The 25,353-nt window shown below is 38.7% G+C and overlaps 1 protein-coding gene across 7 annotated transcripts in view; it reads left to right on the top strand.

Moving 5' to 3' along the window:
- ZNF438 (zinc finger protein 438) overlaps positions 1 to 25,353 on the top strand; it is a 196,258-nt gene that overhangs the window by 58,986 nt on the left and 111,919 nt on the right. For 4 of the 7 annotated variants that reach the window (XM_010860017.1, XM_010860013.1, XM_010860019.1 and 1 more), the window contains exon 2: positions 6,221 to 6,277. The gene's annotated coding sequence lies outside the window, so the exon portion shown is untranslated. Of the gene's footprint in view, positions 1 to 6,220; positions 6,278 to 17,909; positions 18,015 to 24,920; positions 25,048 to 25,353 lie in introns of all 7 variants that reach the window. The other 3 variants (XM_010860016.1, XM_010860014.1, XM_010860015.1) reach the window with 2 other exon arrangements.

Below are 25,353 nucleotides of genomic sequence, written 5' to 3' on the forward strand. Positions count from 1 at the left end.
CTGCAAGGAGATCCAACCAGTCCATTCTGAAGGAGATCAGTCCTGGGTGTTCTTTGGAAGGAATGATGCTAAAGCTGAAACTCCAGTACTTTGGCCACCTCATGGGAAGAGTTGACTCATTGGAAAAGACTCTGACGCTGGGAGGGATTGGGGTCAAGAGGAGAAGGGGACGACAGAGGATGAGATGGCTGGATGGCATCACTGACTCGATGGACGTGAGTCTGAGTGAACTCCGGGAGTTGGTGATGGACAGGGAGGCCTGGCGTGCTGCGATTCTTGGGGTCACAAAGAGTTGGACATGACTGAGTGACTGAACTGAACTGACTGAAGAAGTTATTTTAAAATAAATTTATTTCTGAAAAATATTAACATATTTCCATGTTAATATAAAAAACCCAAATCATCGAGACAAATATCAAAGCAAAACAAAACTGTTTCATGCTGAATTTTTTCAACTTTAAAAAGAACATAAATAGAATTCTCAGTAAAAGTTCATATGCATTATTTAGTTTCTTCATCGTAATTTGTTTGTAGTCCTGGGTCTCTGTATTTTTCTGAAAGAAATGTAGTTTTGAAACATGGTTGTATTATTTTTGTTTCCTAAAATTGTAGTCTTCACAGTTTCATTTTTGATTACCAAGCTTGAAATTGTTTATTTTTTCAATAGTTATTACTTGCTGTAAATCATAAATTTTTAACTTTGAGAGTATAACATCTGTGTAGGTACTAAGGTACCTGGTAAGTTAAAGCAAATTCTACTTAATTGGGGTCATTGTAAATTATTTTTTTAAATAGTTTAACATGAAAATATTCTAGCCCGTATATTTTCATAGGCACAGTCTTTTTTTACTCTATTTAGAGTACCTTTATTCAATGAAATTTTTACAAGAGAAAACTTGTCAGATAAGTTGTATCTGACAAAAAAGTTAGAAATCTTTTTTGAACATTTTACCAAATTTAGATGCTGCTGTTAATAGATTGTCAGCATTTGAAATCCATTTTATCCTGGTACAAAATATAAACATATCTAAGTAAAAAGCCCTGGTTCTCTGTGTAGATTAAATCTGAATTAAAGATTTCCAACTAACTGAACAAAATGAAGCCAATATTTATTTTTAAAATTTTTAGTGGAGTATAGATGCTTTTCTGTATTGTTAGTTTCTACTGTACAGCAAAGTAAACCAGCCACACATGTACATATATCCCCTATCTTTTGAATTTCCTTCCCATTTAGGTCACCACAGAGCATTGAGTAGAGTTCCCTGTGCTATACAGTAGGTTCTCATTAGTTATTTTATACATAGTAGCGTATATAAACATCAATCCTGATTTCCCAATTCACTCCACCCCCCTTCCCTCTTGTCCATATGTTTATTATGAAGCCAATATTTAAAGTGCTCAACTGAAAAAAATTCCACGCTATTGATGATTTTACTGAGTTTTAAAAACCTTAAAGCTTTCTAAGATATATAGCAAAATCTGGGAGTTGGTGATGGACAAGGAAACCTGGCGTGCTGTAGTCTAGGGGGCTACAAAGAATCGGACTTGACTAAGCAACTGAACTGATAGCAAAAAGAGAAAATATGTACTGCCACGTTGGAGTAGTTTTTATTCAACATCATATTTGTCAAAAAATATTCTGGTTCACTTTCTTTAACTGTGTGTGTGTGTGTGTGTATATATAAATATTTGTCAGTGTTGTTTGGTAGACTGTCTTTGGTGAATGTAATTGTGGGATGTGTTTGCATCTACTTAAACGTCATATATTGCCATTTACATGGTATGGTTGTGAATTAGGTGTTAATCACAACCATATTCAAGCTAGTTTCTGTTCTGTGCTTTATAAATTAATAAGAACATTGATTTTTACTCTGTGATAGTGTGCTCAACCAAAGTTTGTTATCACTGTAAAATCAAATACAGTGTCTGCTCATTATTTACGATTTCCATTTTGTGAATTCTCCCTGCTCACAAAAAAATTAATTGAAACCCTCAAAGCAGTATTCTTGGCCCTTTTCTGGTTATTTAGGGCCATAGTAACGTGGCACCCCACTCCAGTACTCTTGCCTGGAAAATCCCATGGATGGAGGATCCTGGTAGGCTGCAGTCCATGGGGGTCGCTAAGAGTCAGACACGACTGAGCGACTTCATTTTCACTTTTCACTTTTCATGCATTGGAGAAGGAAATGGCAACCCACTCCAGTATTCTTGCCTGAAGAATCCCAGGGACGGGGGAGCCTGGTGGGCTGCCATCTCTGGGTCACACAGAGTTGGACACAACTGAAGTGACTTAGCAGCAACAGAAAATTTGAGTTGCTCAACCTACTTGTTCCCAGCTCAGGTAAAGCAAAGGTTTCTTTCAGCTCTCACACTCTCACAGTATACACCTTTCAGGGTGCCATTTTTTTCTTTTCTTTTTTGGTGATTTCACTGTTTACAGTAGCTCCAAGGCATACTGTTGAAGTGCTATATACAGTGTTCCTAAGTGCGAGAAGGCTACTATGTGATGTATTTTACAGAGAAAATACATGTCTTGCTATGCTGTGCTAAGTCACTTCAGTCGTGTCCGACTCTTTGTGACCCCATAGACGGCAGCCCACCAGGCTCCCCCGTCCCTGGGATTCTCCAGGCAAGAACACTGGAGTGGGTTGCCATTTCCTTCTCCAATGTGTGAAAGTGAAAAGTGAAAGTGAAGTCGCTCACTAGCGTCCGACTCTTAGCGGCCCCATTGATTGCAGCCTAACAGGCTCCTCCGTCCATGGGATTTTCCAAGCAAGAGTACTGGAGTGGGGTGCCATTGCCTTCTCCGATACATGTCTTAAATAAGCTTTATTCAGGCATAAGTTAGTGCTATGGACTCTGAGTTCAGTGTTAATGAATCAATAATATATATTAAATATAGTGTCTTTATACAGAAACATGTAAAACACAAGGTTTTGTTGATTAATTGATGAAACTGTTGTAGCCAGAGGCTCACAGGAACCTAACTCTGTGTTTCCTCTAAGAGCAGTAGTTTGGTGTTTGCTAATTAAAGTTCAAAAGCATCAATTCTTCGGCACTCATCTTTCTTCACAGTCCAACTGTCACATCCATATGTGACCACTGGAAAAAACCATAGCCTTGGCTAGATGGACCTTTGTTGGCAAAGTAATGTCTCTGCTTTTAAAAATGCTATCTAGGTTGGTCATAACTTTCCTTCCAAGGAGTAAGCATCTTTTAATTTCATGGCTGCAGTCACTATCTGCAGTGATTTTGGAGCCCCCCAAAATAAAGTCTGTTTCCACTGTTTCCCCATCTATTTCCCATGAAGTGATGGGACCAGATGCCATGATCTTCATTTTCTGAATGTTGAGCTTTAAGCCAACTTTTTCACTCTCCACTTTCACTTTCATCAAGACGCTTTTGAGTTCCTCTTCACTTTCTGCCATAAGGGTGGTGTCATCTGCATATTTGAGGTTATTGATATTTCTCCTGGCAATCTTGATTCCAGCTTGTGCTTCTTCCAGCCCAGCATTTCTCATCATGTACTCTGCATATAAGTTAAATAAGCAGGGTGACAATACAGCCTTGACATACTCCTTTTCCTGTTTGGAACCAGTCTGTTGTTCCATGTCCAGTTCTAACTGTTGCTTCCTGACCTGCATACAGGTTTCTTAAGAGGCGGGTCAGGTGGTCTGGTATTTCCATCTCTTGAAGAATTTTCCACAGTTTATTGTGATCCACACAGTCAAAGGCTTTGGCATAGTCAATAAAGCAGAAATAGATGTTTTTCTGGAACTCTCTTGCTTTTTTCATGATCCAGCAGATGTTGGCAATTTGGTCTCTAGTTCCTCTGCCTTTTCTAAAACCAGCTTGAACATGTGGAAGTTCACGGTTCACGTATTGCTGAAGCCTGGCTTGGAGAATTTTGAGCATTACTTTACTAGAATGTGAGATGAGTGCAATTGTGTGGTAGTTTGAGCATTCTTTGGCATTGCCTTTCTTTGGGATTGGAATGACAACTGACCTTTTCCAGACCTGTGGCCACTGCTGAGTTTTCCAGATTTGCTGGCATATTGAGTGTAGCACTTTCACAGCATCATCATTTTAGGATTTGAAAGAGCTCAACTGGAATTCCATCACCTCCGCTAGCTTTGCTCATAGTGATGCTTTCTAAGGCCCACTTGACTTCACATTCCAGGATGTCCGGCTCTAGGTGAGTGATCACACCGTTGTGATTATCTAAGGCCCACTTGACTTCACATTCCAGGATGTCTGGCTCTAGGTGAGTGATTATACCATCGTGATGATCTGGGTCATGAAGATCTTTTTTGTACAGTTCTTCTGTGTATTCTTGCCACCTCTTCTTAATATCTTCTGCTTCTGTTAGGTCCATACCATTTCTGTCCTTTATTGAACACATCTTTGCATGAAATGTTCCCTTGGTATCTCAATTTTCTTGATGAGATCACTAGTCTTTCCCATTCTGTTGTTTTCCTCTATTTCTTTGCACTGATCGCTGAGAAAGGCTTTCTTATCTCTCCTCAGTAGTGTTGGAGAAGACTCTTGAGAGTCGCTTGGACTGCAGGGAGATCCAACCAGTCCATTCTAAAGGAGATCAGTCCTGGGTGTACATTGGAAGGACTGATGCTAAAGCTGAAACTCCAATACTTTGAACATCTCATGCGAAGAGTTGACTCATTGGAAAAGACCCTGATGCTGGGAGGGATTGGGGGCAGGAGGAGAAGGGGATGACAGAGGATGAGATGGCTGGATGGCATCACCGACTCGATGGACGTGAGTTTGAGTGAACTCTGGGAGTTGATGATGGACAGGGAGGCCTGGCATGCTGCAATTCATGGGGTCGCAAAGAGTTGGACACGACTGAGCGACTGAACTGAACTGAATTTAGCGTTCATGATGACTTTGTAGAACTTAATTACTGTGACTAATGAGAACTAACTATAGTTTTATCTTTGTTTTTGAACTTCTTAACTGAATTGGAATAGCAGCTATGCAGTGTCAGGTGTACTACATAGTACAGAATAAACTTCCAAAGGCTCTATGTTGATTCCATAAATTGGATGAAAACAGTCAAACCATTTTTGGAATTAACTGATTTCTTCTATTTGATGTATTAATATCTCCTCACAACTGATAGAAAGCTGGCATCATTTAACTGTGAATTTCTTCTCTATTAGAGCCAAGAGAATAATAATTGTCAATTAATTTTGTAAACAAGATACTTTGTAATCAGAACTGAGCACCATTAATCTCAAGACCAGTCATTTGATCTAAATGAAGAGTCATGGTTTGTAGATCAATATTGTGTATAAAACATTTTTTTCCATCTGCTTTTCTTAAATTAATACCTTCAATGTAGTTACAGCTGGGGCAGCAGCATTGACTATTTCTCCCACCTCCACCCAAGACTGAAGGAAGGATTGAGCTGTCTCTTGGCTACTGCTGTCCAAGTGCACTTCCCTTTTCTGCTCATATTTCAGATGCTGACTCTGTGAATGAGATGTCAGTTACAGCCCATCCAGCAATGGGTTACTGCTCAGGGTCTTCACATTTAACCACAGGCTAAATTGACAGCTAGGCTAAGGGTGCAGGCATCTCACACTGCTCAATGAGATGTTCTGGCTTGCTATAATGCTGTCATTAAAAGTCACCAGGAAGTGGGAAATCCAAGACAAATAATAAATTGGATGGGACATTGCAACAATGGACATAAGTTGGGACTGTCTCAGTCAAAATGCCACACATGGATGCTTTACCAGGCACGTGTCTTCTCAAAAATCTCCTAATCCTCAACTCCTGGTTACTGTTTTCCACTCACCAAGGCTGTGCCCTCAATGTGATTCACTTGTTTGTGACCAGTTAGTAATTTCCACAGCATTATGCACATGGAAAAGAATGTGAAGCATTCTTCTTAGTCAGTTTTATTCATTGTGGTACTCCTTTTTTTTCTAGAACATTTTCTATTCATCTTAAAACTTGTATTAAATTTTGCATGCCTTCATTTTTAAACTAAAGATGTAATACATTTATGAAATTGTTCCTCACATTAGTTCTTTTGTAACCTTAAAAAATACCATACTATAATTTAGAGTGAAATTTGAGGATGAAAGGAATACAGTTGTTGCTTATATTTGATAAAAATGGATTATCCAAATATGATTGTGATAACATTTTGTATTATATTTAATATTTATATTTGATTTATATTCTATTACAGGACTAATGAAAAGGATTCACCATATCTTAGGACTTTTTATGGAGCCTTAAGAGACAGGTAAGTGCCAAGCATTTTTTGAAAAGATACATTTGAAACATTAAATAATTTGAGTGTATCGGTTCCTGACAAAAATAGGCAAAGGAGTATATTTTACTTAAGCAATTTACCTTTTATTCTTCTCAGTAAAAATAGTGTAAATACCATGTTTACATTAATTTAATGTAACATTCTCTGGTATCCAATAAATCACACTTTCCAGGGAGCCTTAGATTTATTTTCTGTAATAATTATAATGAGAACATTGTTAATAAGATGAACAAGTTAGGCATATTTCAAAACTTAAAGTCCTAAAAAGAAATCATTAAATGCAAAGTGGTGCCCTGGCTTGGATCTCAGGACTGAAAAAAGACATTAGTGGAAAAACAGGTGAAATCCAGATAAAGTCTGTAGCTTAGTCAATAGTAATGTACCAACATCCTTTTCTTAACAGAGACAAATGTACCATGGTAATGTAAGATGCTAACTTTAGATGGAATTTGGTAAAAGGAACATGAAAACTTTATAGTACCTTTGCAACTGTCCTGTAAATCTAAAATTATTCCAAGGTAAAAAGTTTTAATTAAAGCCAAAAAATCAAGATTTATTTGAAAATTATACTTCTATAGGAAATTATAGTAGTAGCTTTTCTGTGTAACAGTTTGAAAAATCAAAATGGCTGCTTTTAGAAAAACCCAGATTCCATGCAATAGAGATGCAGGGAAATATGATACTCTAGGTTTCATTTTACAGTTCATGGGAGGTGTGGGATTTCGTTTTCTGGACATTGACCTGGTGTCCGTGAACATCTCCTTGAACTCGGTTATAGACTTGCTCTTCAGTTCCTTTAAGGTACATATGTGTTCTTCAGTGGTTTAGTACAGCTCTTTCTATTAATATAAGCAGGACCCTTACATGGTTCACAGACTACTACGTTTTTCTTTTCTTTGGTATATCTGTTAGAAGCAAAAACACCAGTGATGTGACTCAGTGGTTTGGAGTTGAGATCCTTTTAGGGTGGTTTTGTTCAGTCATAGCTACTTGAGCTTCTAGGTCAAGTGCTAGACACAGTTGACCTGTCATGAAAGAGTATGAATAAAGATGAGCATAACTCTTACATAGCCATTTCTGTAGTTGAGCTGAAATAATTGATTGCTGTCAGATAATTGAAATTCTCAGTTTCCAAAATGAACTCTAGCATCTAGCAGTATAACTCTTTTAAATTTCTATAAATATTAAAGGACTATAAGAAAGAAGCTCTGTAGTTTGCTGAAACTATTATATAACTTTTCATTAATAAAATTAAATAGCCCTGCTGGCCTTATAAATGGTCTCCTGCTGCTGTTGCCAACTTTAGTGATTTTAGTTAAACTTAAATTTCATCAAGGGAAATAGAAATATATTGTACTTAAAGGATATAGACATTTAAAACAACAGACCCAGACCTGAATGACTTTTGCAGAATAATCATTGGCCTTGAAGAGTTCTTTTGCTTGATGATATTTTTTCAGAATTGGTGTTATCAATATCATATCAATAGACTTTGCATCTTTACTTCCTAATTATGTAACATACTTGTGCCAGCCTTTGTAGGAAAGTTTTTAAAAAGGGAGGAACATTCTTTTAGGACAAGTTGAAATTTCATTATAGTTCACACAGACAAAACAAAAAAGTCTTTTTATTGTTTTTCTGTGCTCAAAGAGCATTAAAAATGTTGTTTCTGGAAACATGCTTTACCATTCAGCTGGCTGGCTGTCGTTTTACCTAACGTATAAATGAAGGTAGTACATAGGTACTGCATACTTTCTGTGTACCCTTTTTACTTTTTGTTTACGATGGTCTCATTTAATCTTCACAAACACCGATGAGCTAGTTTGGAATTCCCATTGTAGATGAGGTCAGAGGATAAGAGATGTCTCCAGGCCAACCCTGAGGGAGTGAGGAAGAACGACTCGGTGCCCATGGTGTTCAGTACCTACAGTCTGGTTCCTAATGTTACCAGCTTCCAGGGAGCCCTGAGTCCAAGGACACATGGTAAACTTCCCATTACTGCAACTTGTCTGGGTTAAGGATGTCTAATCCCTCTGGTGACCTAGAGCAGAATCCCCCAGGGTTACAGGCGTGGAGTAGAGTCTGCTGGTCCCCATTCCAGCCTTGCCTTGGCTCATCCTCTGGCTCCTGAGCTTGTCAGTTGTTGTTCTCTGTCACCTGATTAATTGCCGAACACTCACTCATTGTGTGCTCCATTGATCAGATGCCAAGAACTCTTGGCAGCTCTGCGGAACATGATCTCAGTGTGCCTCCTGGTCAGTGCTGGGCAACTTGAAGTGGTTAGTGGGGGTGAGAACTTGGATTCAGAAGCCAGGACCTGTGCCAGAAGCCAGGGATGGGTAATTGAGTGGCTGGCACGTGAAATGGAGTGCTCCAGACTCATCAGTAGTCTGGGAGGCAGAAGGGGAACTGCACATGACTTTGAAAGGTGGTCTTTGAAGATCTTGATGGCTGGCTGTGGATTTTGTAGTTTATAGATATAAAATAATTCTAGTTGCTTTTTGAGGAAGAATGAGAATGTTGCCAGCTTATTCATTATATTGCTCATTACACTGGGCAGAGATCTCTCTGTAACTTTTACCCATCAGTTCCAGCTGTGTCCTTCTGTGGTTCTAAATCTCCAGTCCTTCTTACACTTGAAAGCATAACATACAAATACAATTACAAAATCTCGTTTGCAGTCTCCTCTTCTTCAGTCTCAGGAAGTTGCCTTTCTTCAGTCAGTTCATGACTGCTTTCTCCATTTTTTCTCTATATGATCTCCTGTACCCTTCACGCTAAATATCATCTGGCCCCCTTGTTTATTTCTTTACCTCGATCTTTCCCATGAGCTCCAGGCTCCTATCTATGTCCCCCTGTCCAACATCTCTATTTAGAAGTATAATAAAATTTCAAACTTAATGGATCTGCATAGAACTCTTAGACTGAAACTTCTGGCTGCTGCCAATGACAGTGGGTTCTGTCACTGACAGTGTCAAGTTGAAGCTTATCAGCCTCAGCTTTTCAAACCCCAGTGTATATATGAATCCCTTGGGTAGTTTGTTAAAATGTAGATTTTGATTAAGTCTGTCGTGGGGCCCAAGGTTCTGCACTTCTAACAAGCTCCCAGGTACTGCTAATGCTGCTGATCCATGGACCCCACTCAGAGCAGCAGGGAATGTAAGTGTGTTCAGAGTAGATGCTTGTCAAGACAGGTCTGGGGCTGGGGGAGGTAAATGGAGTCCTGCAGGTCCCTCCCTCATCTCACCATTGTCCCATCCCCGCTTAAGAATCATGTTATATACAGCAAAAACTAGCACATATTGTGAAGCAACTATACACTAATAAAAGTTTTTTAAAAAAAGAAAAGTAGAATCATGTTTCTAAACACACAACTCTCAGTTATGCTTATAATTAAAAGGAAATTTAAAAAGTGGTATTCGTACTATTATTTCAATTTAAATTAACAAAGATGTGTGTGTGTGTGTGTGTGTGTGTGTGTATACATGTATATGCTTAGCCAAACTCTGTGAGGACACCTGCCAAATGTTAACAGTTGTTAATCTTCTAAGTGATAGATTTACAGATGGCATATATTTTCATCTTTATATATGTGGCCTTTTCCAATTTTCAGTAGTGAGCATAATTTTCTAGATATAGTTTATGATGATTAATGTTATTACAACTGTCAGGTATACTCCAGCTTAGTTCATCACAACGTCGCCTTGGATGAAACATTTGCCTTCTACCACTCACTCACCTCTCTTCACCCTTCCCCCAAACATCTGCTCTTTTTTTTTTTTCCCCTCAATAAATGTATTAGCTCTTTAATGGTTTAGTGAGGGCTTCATATTAGGGCTGTAGTTCAGTATCTACCAATACAATTAATAGAATAAGGGTAATTAAATAAGTATTTTTTATATTCAATTTTTGTAATTTTTTTGTGTGTTCAATTAAAAAAAAAACTAAAGAAATACCCTTTTTCTCGCCTCTCCCTCCTAGGAAGGTGTGCTCAGCAGGTTTCTTGGAGGGAGCTTAGTTTTCCTTTCAACTTTAAAATTCAGTAACCAAATTTAAAAGTGAAGTACCTGTCTCTTGCTATGGAACAGGGAAGGAAGTAACAAAGATACAGGATAGAAAAGCCTGATATATTTAAAATCTCACCTTCTTAAAAAGGTGAGTGTTGGACAAAGAAAGAATTTCTGAAATACACATAAAGGTGCCCCCGCAGATCTGGTAAACACCAAACCATGCATGCATAGGATAAAACTTGCAAAAGCTTGCAAGGACAATCTCCTGAGAAATGAAAAATTACCAGGTCACTGTAAGAAAAGCCCTAGAGTAAAGGTTGCTCTATACAAACCCTAAAAGAACTTAAAACTAAGCCTCAAAAGAATCATATTAATCCTCAAGTATCAACTGCCAGAAACCCAACACTTTTTAAACAAATACAAGAAATCCAGCATTCAGCTACATAAAATTCACAGTGAATTTCATCCAATCAAACATCATAGATAAACAAAGAAGCAGGAGAAAAATCCCATAACTAGGAGCCAATAGAAATAGACCCAGAAACGACAGATGATGGAACTAGCATACACGTACTTTAAAATAGCTATTGTAAATATGGTTCGTGTAGATAGACATAATGAGAAATGAAATAAAAGATAGAAAAAAAATATTGGAACATTAGAGATTAAAAAAATACAGTATTTGAAATGAAAATTGTACTAGTATGGGACTAAGCACAGATTAGATCTTTCAGGAGAGAAGTTCAGTGAACTTGAAAACATGGTGAGAATTTAACCAAAAGCATCGAGAGAAGAAAGGTTGAAAAAGTATGCCCATCTCCACCATGCTGCTGCTGCTAAGTTGCTCAGTCATGTCCGACGCTTTGCAACGCCATGGACTGTGGCCCATCAGGCTCCTCTGCCCATGGGCTTCTCCAGGCAAGAATATTGGAGTGGGTTGCCATGCCATCCTCCAGGGAATCTTCCTGACCCAGGGATCAAACCCAAGTCTCCTGCATTGCAAGCAGATTCTTGACCATCTGAGCCACCATCTAATTCTATAACGGAGAATTATTATATATTGTATCGCCTGTTATTGCTTGTATTGTAACAGGCAATACAAAGAAGCAAATGACATACATATTGGCAGCGTAGAAATAAAAGGTCTTTATTTGTAGACAATATAATCATGTATAGAGAAAATGCTAAGAAACTCCAAAAAATCGCTAGTATTTGTCATTTAATTTAGCAAGCTTGATGGACACAAAGCAGATACACAAATTTTGAAGTGAAAGTTGCTCGGTCATGTTTAACTCTTTGCGACTCAACTATACAGGGTATATGTAGTCCGTGGGGACTGTATAGTCCATGGAATTCTTCAGGCCAGAATACTGGAGTGGGTAGCCTTTCCCTTCTTCTCCAGGGGATCTTCCCAACCCAGAGATCGAACCCAGCTCTCGCACATTGTGGGCGGATTCTTTACCAGCTGAGCCACCAGGGAAGCGTAAGAATACTGGAGTGGGTAGCTTATCTTCCTCTCCAGTGGATCTTCCCAACCTAGGAATTGAACCCGGGTCTCCTGCATTGCAGAAGGTTTCTTTACCAGCTGAGCTACCAGGTATAACCAAGATACACAAAATCAGTTGTAATTTTATATACCAGCAATGAAAAATTAGAAATTGAAAGTCAATATTTGTATCAAAAAAGAACGGACCTGAAAAAAGAAAAAAAATTCACAAGAACAATACTAGAAGGTTTCTAGTACCTAATCTCAGGACTTCCTCTGCATTTTAAAGGTCCTTCTTTAAAGCTACAGTGATCAAGGCAGTGTTCGTCTAAGGTAAACATATACGTCAATGGAATAAAATAGAGAATCCAGAAATAGATGCACACTATTAATGGTCAGCTGACTTCTTCTGACAGTGATGCCAGGTTAATTCAATGGGGACATGATAGTCTTTTTAACATATGGTACTGGAACACCTGAATATTCAATGTAAAAAAATTAACCTCAACCCTTACTTCTTCTGTATATAAAAATAACTTGAAAAGAATCATGGATCTAAATATAAAAGACTAACACTATAAAACTTCAAGAAAAAATTGCAGGAGAAAATATTCGTGAACTTGGGATAGGCAAAGATTTTTTTTGGCCCAAAATGCATGAACCATAAAAGAAAAATTGACAAATGGGATTCCTTCAAAATTTAAAACTTCTGTTCTTCCAAAGACATCGTTAAGAAAATGAAAAGGCAATCTGTAAACAGAATATATTCACAATACATATACCTGACAGATGACTTGTGGCCAGAATATATAAAGAACTCTTAGAGCTCATTAGTAATATGACAGTCCAGTTAGAAATCTAGGCATAAGAAAATAACAAATGGCCAGTTTTGCATAGGAAAAGGTCTTCAACATCATTAGACATCAGAAAAATGTAAACCCAAACAATGAGATACCATTGGATATTCATCAGAATAGCTAATACTTAAAAAGTGTTAGAGTGGACGTTTCATATTTTGCTGGTAGGAAATCTAAATGATAAACCATTTAAACAGTTTGGCAGTGTGTTATAAAGTTAAGCATATTAATACTGCATGATCCAGCAATTTTCTACTAAATGTTTACCTAAGAGAAATGAAAACATGTTTAAACACATACTTGCACAGAAATGTCCATGGCAGGTTTATTCATAATAGCCTCAACTTGAATTCCATCAGGTAGTGAATGGATGAACATGTTGTGGCATACCTGTGCAGGGGTATACTACTCAGAACTTAAGGTAGTAATACATTTAGCAACATGAATGAATCTCAGAAACATTATGCTGAGTTCAATAAGCCAGACACAAAAGAATACAAGCTCTGTGATTCCATTTACTACCCACAACTATTATACCAAAAATACTAGGAAAAAAATTTAATCTGTCGTGACAATAAACAAACACATTGTCGTTTGCAGCTGAAACTGGAGTGTGATTGACTTGGATGCGGCACAAGGGGACCTTTTGGTTTGGTCCCTGTGTTCTATATCCTGACTGTGGTGGTGATTATATGGCTATATATGTGTTTATAAAATTCACTGAAAGGTACACTAAAAATGTACACATTTTATTGTATATAAACTATATCTCAATAATGTTGTTTTGAAAAAATTCCAAAAATTTGAATGTTATTTTACTAACAACAGGTTATTGGTGGTGGTTTAGTTGCTAAGTCGTGTCCAGCTCTTGTGACCCCACGGACAGCAGCCTGCCAGGCTCCTCTGTCCATGGGATTCTCCAGGCAAGAGTACTAGAGTGGTTGCCATTTCCTTCTCTAGGGGATCTTCCCAACTCAGGAATCGAACCCAGGTCTCCTGCATTGCAGACAGATTCTTTACCAACTGAGCTATAAGGGAAGCCCAACAAAAGGTTAACTTCTGTCTAATGTTAGAAGACCTCTGTGTAAGGCTGAGTTGACCCCAAAATTCCATTTAGATAAACCAGTATACACAATATAAATAATAATACATGAGTTAAATATCCTTAAACATGAAAAGAGAGTAGATAAATCAGTTTAGTTAACCTATGATTTGATTTATTGGAATGGGACCCTAGCATCCTTGGAATTCATTGACATATCTTTTTAATTTCTTTAATTGATAATATCTTTGGCACTAAGAAGAATCCAGCTGAATGAAGTAATTATGAACAATCCACTCTTGGTTTTCTTTTATTGTTCTTTTCATTTTTTTTTTTAACTGATAAGACTATGTGGAAGATATTCCAGTGTCCCTTAGAATCTGTTCTTGCTTTTAGGAGTAGTGCTCCTAGATTTTGCCTGAGCACATACATGGCTGTCCTTCTAAAATCAACATTTCTCTGCTTCTCTTTCAGCAGGGTGTGGCTTTGGACTAAGGAGAGGTGACTGGTGATGTGTTTAAGGTTACCTCATTAAGGACAGGCCGCTTAACCTAGATTTTCTCTTTTCCTTTCCTGCTGGCTAAGGTGTAACATCAGGCATAGCAGACTATGTCGGTCCAGAGATGGAAGCCACGTGGAAGTTGATGGACCCAGCCTGGGTTCCTGAATGATCTTGTGACACACGCCTCTCCCTGTACCCCACACTGGGACAGGAAAAAGAAAAGTCTGTAATTTTGGCTGTTGTATTTTTGAGTCTTTCTGTTATGGCAGAAAGTTTATACCCTAAGACAAATTGGACAATTTGGAAAGCATTTAAGATTTTTAAGTTTTTCTCTGTGTGCTGTTTGGTCATAGCTAATATATTTTGCTGTGTATTCTCAAGTAAAATAATTTCTAAAATAGTATATGATTTCAAAGTTCTTTTTGACCCAGTAGTTATTTAGGAGAGTGTTTCTCAAATTTATGAGTTACTTTTAAACTTTAGGTACTAATTATTAGTAAATGGAGACACCGCATTCAGCTTTTCTAATTTTTAAATGTGTTTATGGGCTAATTTATGATCAATTTTGGTAAAATTCCACAGATCTTTTTAACGAAGTTGCCTTCTTGGTAAGATACCAAAATATTTATTTATTGTGTTACTTAACTTTTCTGTAATTATTTTTTTATCTGATCTAATAAAGGTTTAGAGATTTAAATCAGTGATTTCTTCCATTAATTTTTCTTTATATTTCTGTCTGTTCTGATATCTGTGTTCATGTGTTACTTGTCAGCAGCTCAGTTGAGGATTGTACCTTTTATCAGAATAATGTGACTTTTTTCCTAATTTATATCTTATGCTTTGTGTTTTAGCTGACATTAATATGCTACTTTAGTTTATATGTCCCTGTATTTCTTACTTTATCTATCCTTTCTTTATCTTTATTTATATTTATCCTTTATTTATCTTTCTGTCATTTCTTTAAGATATGTTTTCTATAACTGGAGCATAGTTGGATTTTTTTAACCTATTGGGAAGAACCTTTGTCTTTTAACAGATATTATAACTCATTTATATTTATTATCAAAATTGATCTTTAATTGATTTTATTTCATTGATCTTGTTTTTGTTATGTCTTTGGTTTTTCCATTATGTTTTAAACTTTTTACTGTTTGATTTAAATTTTGTTTTTGTTTAATTTGGTTTTGAATTTTGCCTGCTTTGAAATATTATTTTTTAAGATTTTTTGAAAACTTAAATCTATATAGTGCCTATATAGATTTTTCCAGGGGGAAAAAGAAATTGAAAAAAAAATCAAATGAAGTTAATATATCAAATTTTATATTTGATGAGACTGTGTTTGGGATTATTAAATATAGTGGATTTCATGGTGATGGGTGGGGAATATTATTTACCGATGATCTTCTTTTCTGTGCTGTCCCTGTCAGTTACTGTATCCACAGCACAGGGCATGGCATTTACATGCTCACTAATGTTTGCTCAGTGTCAGAGTCTGTCCTTCTGCTCAACACTCTGATAGGCTTTTTCCCTACCTTGGATGCTCCTAGCCCTTTGACCTTCTCAAGTGGACGTCATCTCCATTCTGTCTCTATAATAAGTGTGCTTGTATATGGGGCTTTCCCATGTTTTTCAGAATATACTTGAGGACTATTTAGGGAAGTGGCTCTTGGAGGACACGCAGCCTTGTCTTGGAAATAGTGTGGAGGGAACAAGCCTGTAGCAGTTGCAAGAGATAATATCTTTAAGAAAATAATGATGTTGCTAAGTTACTTTGCGAGGGAAAGCTTGTCTTTCTCATATTTTTTTAACTGATAATTATGTAGCTGGACTACCAAGATGCAGGGAGTGAGGGGAAGTCAGCTCTCCAGTCTCTCCAGGGCTGTGGGTCAGGGTGAAGTTCTTGGCCAGCGACTCATGTCTGTGTGGTATGTGGAAAGCAAATGGACTGAGGCGGCAGGAATACTGTTATTCTAGCTTTGGTTCTGTTTTCCTTTGTGACCATGGCAAACCTCTCAGCTCTTCTGGGCCTCAGGCTCGACCTGTTAAATGAGAAAGATGACTCTCCAAGATGCTTTCTAACTTTGAAACTCCATGCCTGATCAGGGCACCAGGGATAACCAGGGAATTTCCACTTGACAGCATTTTTATTTTTAATTTCATTTAAGTAGGGAAGTCAGCTTCATTTCATCTTGTTCAGTCAAGAGGAATAAATCACTTCTCTTGCTGCCTTGAGTAAGGAGAACTAGAAGGGTCATGTGTGACTCGTGTACGTATGACCTGACCTAATATTAGCAAGTGACACACACGGTGGTGGACTGCCCCACTTACAACACCTGGAAGTGATCTGGTGATAGAATGACTCAGAGGACTGTGAAATTACCATCTTTCCCTGAGAAAACTGAGATGTTTATTTAGACTCCCAGAAGGTTCTTGCCTTTGTCCCTGGTGTGTGTGTGTGTGTCTTGAGACTGAGGGTCCTGGGAGATAGATCCGCCGTGTGACCTTCAGCTGTTACAGACCATGGTTTTTGGCCTTCCCAAATCAACAGAAGTTGATAAGAGGCTAGGTGAGAAATTCAGGCAAGGCTTTATTGGGGCCTCTGCTACAGCTGAGGGCAGAGAAAATAACACGTGCCCTTGCTTGCTTCCTGAGGTGGGTTGAACTAGTTCCTTATATGGGGTGAGGGTAGGGGCAGCAGGTCCAGGAGTTGGGCCAGAGGGATGGCTTGGGTGTTTTGCCCACCCCTTTGGTGGTGTTGCGTGCAGGGAGCATGTGTGCAGTACCCTGCTTTTGGTCCCAACACTCTGCTCTTGCTCCTCCCTCCTCAGAAGTGGCAGTTGGGTTCTTTTTGGTCTTTGTGTATCTTCTTGTCCATAATTTGCCCTAGCTATGCATGCGCACAGTTATTTTTAGTCCCTTATAGTTTTTTGTATTTTGTGGCTTGAGGAGACTTTTGTCCAGGTGTGAGCCCTGTAGCAAAGGGTCCCAGGTCCCAGCTTGTCTCACAAGCAGGCATCAGACCTGAAGGTCACAGTGCAGATCCTTCATTGATGAGCTCCTGAGTGATCCAAAAGCTGTTCATACTGAAATCTTGTTTCACAAGGTCAGCAATGGGGGCTGCCCAAGCTGGCTTTTTGTCAAAAACTGAGCTGGGCATGATCACAAGTAGGGTAGGCAGAGAGAGTTTTCAGATAATGAACATGTCACAATTGTGAAAGAGCAAGGACACAGCACTGACTGAATGAAATCTGTGCAACAGTCAAAGGGTGACTGTTTCTGAAGAAGGGCTTTGTTTTGGCTCAGTTCTGGAGGATAATTCCACAAAGGCGCCATCCAGAACAATGTGGAGAAAAGATCATTGCTTCTCTTTGCTGTAGTCATCGCTCTGAGGACTAAAAAGTTATTGAAAAGTTTTATTTTCCGCTCTAGAAGAGCTTCTGGGGGAGAAAAAAAGAGAATCATTTCATTTCAGAAATGCTTTTTTTTTTTTCAGTAAATAGATGCTGTGAATAAGTCAAATAAAATGCAGAATAAATTTGAAACTTGGATAAAAAATGTAGATGATAGGCTTTTATTAAGTGCCACTGTGTGGTAGGCCTCTGGGGTACAGAGACCAACATTCAGTAGCCTCTGTTCACAGGAAGTGAACTTGAATGAGGCTGATAGATAGATGGCTAATACTATGTTTCCACTGCGTTTTTATAGAGCAGTTACTCTGGAGATGCTGCATCAGATGCCGAGACTACAGGTGAAGTAGACAGAGTCTCTGTTCTCAAGACATTTAGAATTCACAGTGAAATGCATCACCAGGTATGCAGAGCACCAGTTGTGCAGAGACATGTAGGAAGACATCAGTAGTTAGAATGCACAGGAGAGAATGATACAGGAAATTTGAACCTGCTCTAGAAAAGAACTAAGCAGTCTCAAGGCACCTGTTCCTTCAGTGGTTGTTGTAAGCTGTGCTCATTAACTTTCTGGCCCCAGAGGTACACATTCCTGATGTTAAAAATAATAATAGCCCAGAATTGTACAGTGCTTTGCTTTGTGTTGGGCACAGTCTAGTGCTTTACGTACAACAACTTGTTGTTCAGTTGCCAAGTCATGTCCAGCTGTTTGAGACCCCCATGGACTGCAGCACACCAGGCTTCCCTGTACTTCACTGTCTCTCAGAGTTTGCTCAAACTCATGTGCATTGAGTCGGTGATGCCATCCAACCATCTCATTGTCTGTTGCCCACTTCTGCCTTCAATCTTTCCCAACATCAGCGTCTTTTCCAGTTAGTGGGCGCTTCGAATCAGGTGGCCAAAGTATTGGAGCTTCAGCTTCAGCATCAGTCCTTCTAATGAATATTCAGAGTTGATTTCCTTTAGGATTGATTGGCTAGATCTCCTTGCAGTCCATGGGACTCTAAAGAATCTTCTCCAGCACCATAATTTGAAAGCATCAATTCTTTGGCACTCAGCCTTCTTTATGGTCCAACTCTCCATGCATGACTACTGGAAAAACTATAGATTTGACTAGACGGACCTTGGTTGGCAAAGTGATGTCTCTGTGTTTTAATACACCGTCTAGGTTTGTCATAGTTTTTCTTCCAAGGAGCAAGCATCTTTTAATTTCATGGCTGTATTCACTATCTGCAGTGATTTTGGAGCCTAAGAAAATAAAATCTGTTACTGTTTCCACTGTTTCCTATTTGCCATAAAGTGATGGGACAGATGCCATGATCTTCATTTCTTGAGTGTTGAGTTTTAAGCCAGCTTTTTCACTCTCCTCTTTCACCCTCTTTAAGAGGCTTTTTAGTTCCTCTTCGCTTTCTGCCATAAGGGTGGTGTCACCTGCATATCTGAGGTTATTGATATTTCAGCCAGCAATCTTGACTCCAGCTTGAGCTTCATTCAGCATAGCATTTCGCATGTTACCCTGCATGTAAGTTAAATAAGCAGGGTGACAGTATACAGCCTTGACATTCTCTTTTCTCAGTTTTGAACCAGTCCTTTGTTCCATGTCTGATTTTACCTGTTGTTTCTTGACCTGCCTACTGGTTTCTCAGGAGGCAGGTAAGGTGGTTTGATAGTCCCATCTCTTTAAGAATTTTCACAATATGTATATACAAACTATACAAATTATACCTAGAATTTTTTATTTGAAATTATAGAAAGATCCCTTTTGATTAAATACTATCCCCCATTTATTTACAGAGAAAGGCTTTCTTGAATTATAAATATATCTAAAAGAGATCACATTGCCTCCCACAAACACTGAATCCACAGCTCTTTGAGGTGGGGTTTTCTGTTCAGCTTAATGTCCTCCTGGTCAAATAAGAGGCTGCTTTCTCTGTCTTCTCATCTGTTGAAATGTCTGTCCCTTTTTACAGCACTAGAGGTCTTTAATTTATAAGCTGGATTTGTAAATTGCAGGGTCCCAGCTGGTTGGGCCTGTGGTCCTTCCATGCCTGAACCACAGGAGGCCTGCTATTTGCTCCTCTGAGGAAGTTAATAAGAGCTTTTGTGACCTGGTTTGAGTACAATTTACAGGCGCCCATTTAGGTGATCTGGAGGAAGAAAAATGGGATGAAAAAGTCAAAGTTATGATTGTGAACGAGAAGGAAAGTTAGAATTTTAAAACCAGCATCAAAATGGTACAGACAAAGAATTAGAAGTTAGGAAGAGCCTAGGAGGAGAGGTTTTTAATTAGAGCAACCCTCAAGACATTGGAAATTGTTATGATGGTTTTAAGTAGGCAACTCTTTGGCCTTAAAGTGAATCCACAACTTGACTTTCTGTATGTGGTTTATGAGATATAAACAGACACAGAATGTGAGGCAAAAAGGTAATTGTTTTATGTAAAGCTGTTTTGATGTATGGCTTCTTGGATATTGAAAGCCTCCTTGGATCTTAATTAAATACATTGAATGGTTTTAAAAGTTAATAAAATTGTAAGGAATTTTTTTTTTTTTTCACAGACAGTTATTTTCAGTTTGGTGAACAGGACTATCATTAGGAAGATTGTTGAAAGCAGTCTGTGATATAAAGCTTGAATGGTGTTAGTAAAGAACAGGAGCTTTAGAACCTCACTTAGACCCTATCTACAAATAAAATAAACTTTTTCATGTAATACTGAAATCAGCAATGCAATTGAAAATACAATAATACTTTGTATAATTTTATTATTCTATTTTGCTTTCTTTAAAATTAATTTTATTGATACAAGGTATTCATAATTTTTTTTTAAAGCCTTAAACATGAGATTTAAATTACCTTTGACCATCTCAGTCCCAGGGTCATCTCTTGCCATTTATTCTTCCGAATCTTGTTCTGAATACTTAAATACATGTATTTATATGTCTAGAAGAGATACTTGTGTTTTGTGTAGGTGTTAAACAATAACCCACAAATGTATTACGTTTTGCTGGTTCACTTAAGTGTGACCTTCCATTATACCTTTTGTGTTTAACAGCAGTAATGTTGCTGATCACAGCTGACATTTACTGAGTAGTTACTATGTGCTAGGCAAGATGTTTAGCATCTTTCATGTGTTTTGTCTCCCAGTCTTCATAATAGGCTTCAGAGGTGAGTAAAAACTGATTTTATATGAGTAAAATTCCAACGTTATTCTATCTCACATTTACATTAAATTACTAATGTAATTTAATCATCACTCTTTAGTACAACTTCAAAAATAAAGCAGAATGATTGCTTTTAATTGTTAAGAATATAACTTTTATTTCTGTGAGATTCGTTCTTCTGTGCCATTGGTCTTTCCAGCCAGCCCGAGAGGTATGTGTCTCTGCTAAGCCAGAGGCTGGGGGTATGCTCACCTTTCAGGAATGAGCTGGTCATACATGTGTCATGATTGACTCATCCTAAAGGAAGAACAGACACCCCAGACATTTCCTCAGTAGTTAATGATTTTCAGAGCCCATGCCTGTGATGATGTCCTTATTTGGGGGTCAATTATAGGGTACAAGTCCTAGGTGTGAGCAGGATTTTTTTTTAATTAATTTATTTTTGCTTGAAGGATAGTTGCTTTGTTGGTTTATGCTGTACATCAGTGTGAATCAGTCATAGGGTATACACAGAGGTTAAATTTTGAAAGATGCTTTTCACCGTGCTCTTGGCCATGCTGGTAAAAGCTACAGTTGCAGAAACTCTGATCATTTTTATGGCAGTTTGTAGACAGGGAGTGGTTGTTGGGTGGGTTGAGGGAAAAAAAATCTGCTTATTATGTGTACTCTGAGTTTAGAATTTGGATAAAGATATTTTCAAGATTTCTTGACAAAATAAAGATCTTTACTATGTGGGACAGCTGTCAGAAGGTTTAGATCTCAGCTCTGCTGCTCAGCTAGCTGGGAAAACTTGAAAAGGCCACTTAGTGATATTCAGTGAAATGATAATAATATCCATTTGTGTTGTTCAGTTGCTAAGTCGTGTCGACTCTTTGTGACCCCATGGGCTGCAGCACGCCAGGCCTCTGTGTCCCTCACTATCTCCCAGAGTTTGCCCAAGTTCATGTCCATTGAATCAGTAATGCTATCCAGCCATCTCATCCTCTGCTGCCCTCTTCTTCTTAATATCCACTTAGTAAAGCTGTGAGGTGAAATTACATGGAGTATCTTATACATTGTGAAGCGTTGTGTGAATGTGCAAATATCGGTTGATGCTTCTGTCATTTTGTCATCTGAACTGTTGTCGAGGTCGTCTGCAGTTTGCCTTTTTCACTGTTGCCTCTGTCCTGAGAATGTAACTGCTTTCCTCTGTCCTTTATTCCATGGAAGAGAACACCGTATCAGACCTCTGTAATCTTCAGGGTAGGAGCTGGGGCCCTATTGCTGAACGTGAAAGTGTTAGTTATTTAGTCGTGTCTGATTCTTTGCAACCCCGTGGACTGTAGCCCACCAGGCTTCTCTGCCCATGGGATTCTCCAGGCAAGAATACTGAAGTGGGTAGCCATTCCCTTCCCCAGGGGATCTTCCTGACCCAGGGATCAAACCCAAATCTCCTGCACTGCAGGCAGATTCTTTATCGTCTGAGCTACCAGGGAAGGCCTAAACAAACATTGAAGTACAGCCAGCATTTCTTCAGGCCTAGTGTAAGAACTGAAAAGATCATCTGCGGTAACTCATGGAAGAGACATACCCAGTGTCCCAAGAAATATTTTTTCATTGTAATTAATACATAGTGTTTGTAAACATTTTGGCCTTTTTGTCTTGAAAAGTAAACAGGTGTTAATTAATATCTGTCTATATAGGAAAGTATTTGTTAATAAATTCTGTTGCAGTAGAACATGGTTTGAAAAAACCATCAGAAATTACCTTGCTGTGTCTTCTTTTTGGTTGCAGCACTTAAATTATCCTCAAATCTCATCATTCAAAGAGGGCATGAGGTTTTTTTATGTTTGTCAGAAGGAGACATGGGGTTAAAATGATGAAGAGACCTTCCAAGTCAGCTCTCAATTCTGGATAAGGAGAGAGCGCCATTGATTTTCCATTTGGTCTAGTCTGTGATGAGAACTGATCCTTGCTTAGAAGCTGTGAAAATCTCAGTTGCTCTTTGGGTGACCTGCCGTTCACTGTGTGTGTGTGTGTCCTGTGTGGGTGTCCTGCGTGTGTGTGTGACCTGCCACTCACCCTGTGTGTGTGTGTGTCTGACTCTTTTGAGTGACCCTTTTGACTGCAGCCTGCCAGTCCATGGGATTTTTAGGTGAGAAGATTGGAGCAGGTTGACATTTACTTCTGCAGGGGATCTTCCCCACCCAGGAATGGAACCCACATCTCCTGCATTAGCAGGCAGATTCTTTACCACTGAGCCATCAGGAAAGCCCACCAGTCACCATACAGGATCACTACTGGTATAGTTTGCTGCTTGAGGAAGATATGTGTACTTTGGAGGAGGTACACTGCTGAAAAAAAAATTCTCTGGTTTTACTGTTCCCTCTTCTGGATAGTTCCAAAAACCCAAGCCTTTTAATTTTCATTGGTGATTTGCTTTGTCATCTCTGTATTCACTTTCATTGGTTTCTTGACCTACTCTTTGTGGTAGACCGTCCCTAACCTGGTTATACCAATGGAAAAAGTGAAATCTTATTTCAGGGTAACCTGTAAAATTCTATTCCATACTTTAGACTTAGACCACTGAAGATAGCACTTTTCCCCTTCATTTTATCTTACTCCCCCTATGTATTCTTACTGTCTTGAGCACCATGGGGTTTTTTAGTTGTTTGTTGTTGTTTTATTTTTTAATGAATCTCCTTCAGACTCACCTATTTATAGAAGCTGAACATTTCCTCCTTTCTCAGAGGCAGTTGTGGCTAGAGTAGCTTTGCTTCTTGAGATCCTAACCAGGGGGGTCTCTGAAGGAGTCCAGAATCTGCAAGTCACACTTGCTTTTCCATAATTAGCAACTAGAAATATTTTAACGTGCCTTGACTATACCTAAGCAACTCTTTAAAAAAAATAGTTTGCAATCAGTTGAATTCTCTAAGCTTCTGGCTTACAATACAGAAGAAACTTCTACAGAGAGTAGATAAAGGATGGGGTAAGAATTTTCCAATTTGATTGCATATTATTTATTGTGGAAAGAATGTTTTCCCTACAGACTGACTAGGAACAAGATGTTTAAACATAAGCCAGGGTGGAGACCTGTTTGTTTGGTCAGCTTCAGAGGAGCCACGTTTCTCTACTTGTGAAGAGTCTGCCAAATCTTCCATCCTCCCCACCCCCGCCTGATTCTTCCAGTTTCTTTGGGACTTTTACTTAGGGCCCTTGTTGGATAAGGCAGTGATGGAGTGCATATGTGGCAGTTAGAAAGGCTAAAGGCTTTTTTTCTGGAGGGACATGATTTTATCATGTCATCATAAATTTATGCTGTGCTGTTTGTGTGTGTGTGTATAAAATGGCTTTTTCCCAGGCCCCCTCTGTAGTTGGCTTGTGTATTCACATAGCTGGGTGGCTGCAGGACCTCATTTATCACACAGGCAGTGGGAGCGGGCACGGAGATATGAAAGGGTTACTGTTCACATTTCCTGTGTAATTCCCTCTGATCTTACTGAGCTGTAATTCCTCTCTTGATGTTAAACATTCCCAGGCTCCTATAACCTTCTCACCAGTTTGTGCTAGCCAAGTTTGTCCCAGGTGATCATGTATGTAGGGGGACCTCCTGCTTCTAAAGATTAGAAACCCCTTCTTGGTCCATGCAATAGGCTAGCTGTTCTCATTAATTTGCAGCCCAGAAGAAATGCCTTTGATTTAAAACAAGAACAGAGCACTAACGGATTAGTTTTAAAATTCACATTAGCAGCCAACAACCAAATCTGTTGTCATATTAGATTTAAAAATCTTCTGATTCCTGGACTGGTGAATTTCTAGGTAAACCAAAGCCCTTTGGATCTAGCGGAGATTTACCTTTTTCCTTCTAAAAGCACATTTGAAAAGTGGGTTCTGATTGGAAAAAGGTAAATTTTGATGCCACCATCTTACTTTTAGCTTACGTGATCAGTAGAGTGTTTTTAGTTATGTCATGTAAAGCCACTTAGCTGAAATGGCAACATTTCTGCTTCAATTCAATTCAGGACGTAGTAGCTGAGCGTAGGGTGGTATTTATTTTCTACTTTTTGTCTGGTTTTTAAAGTATATAGCAGCTCATTTTTGTTCCACAACTTTTAAAATGTATATTTTTGTGGTTGGCAAAAGGTTTTCTATTTTTCCCTTTCCCCCTAAAGTTTTGGGAGCAAATGACATGTTCCTGTGAAGCACTGTATGTGTCAGCAGCCACTGATGGATAGGGACACAGTACCTATTCCAGCCCTGGCCTCATCCGTGAGGAGCTTCCCTCTAACACAGCTCAGGGTAAGTCTGCTCCTGTTGCTTGGAGCACATTGCCATGTTCCCACCGTCCAACTCGGGAACCTAAGGATTCAGGGATGGACAGAAATGAAACATTGTCTCTTGGAAGGGGTTTCTAGGATAATTAAAGTTTGCCGGTGTTTAGGCCAAGTAGACTGTTTGCATGGCTTCAGGTAGTGAGATAAAATACTTTTTATGCACCTTATCCATGGCTTCCCATGGAGGCAGGTAGAGGAACTTTTAGATTGATTTCGTTTGGATCTGCCTTAGAAAGCCAATGTGACTCGTTGTTGTCTCTCATTCTCCCTT

The sequence above is a fragment of the Bison bison genome, unplaced genomic scaffold (genome assembly GCF_000754665.1).
Source record: "Bison bison bison isolate TAMUID 2011002044 unplaced genomic scaffold, Bison_UMD1.0 scf7180017864461, whole genome shotgun sequence".
In the NCBI taxonomy this organism is placed as follows: domain Eukaryota; kingdom Metazoa; phylum Chordata; class Mammalia; order Artiodactyla; family Bovidae; genus Bison; species Bison bison.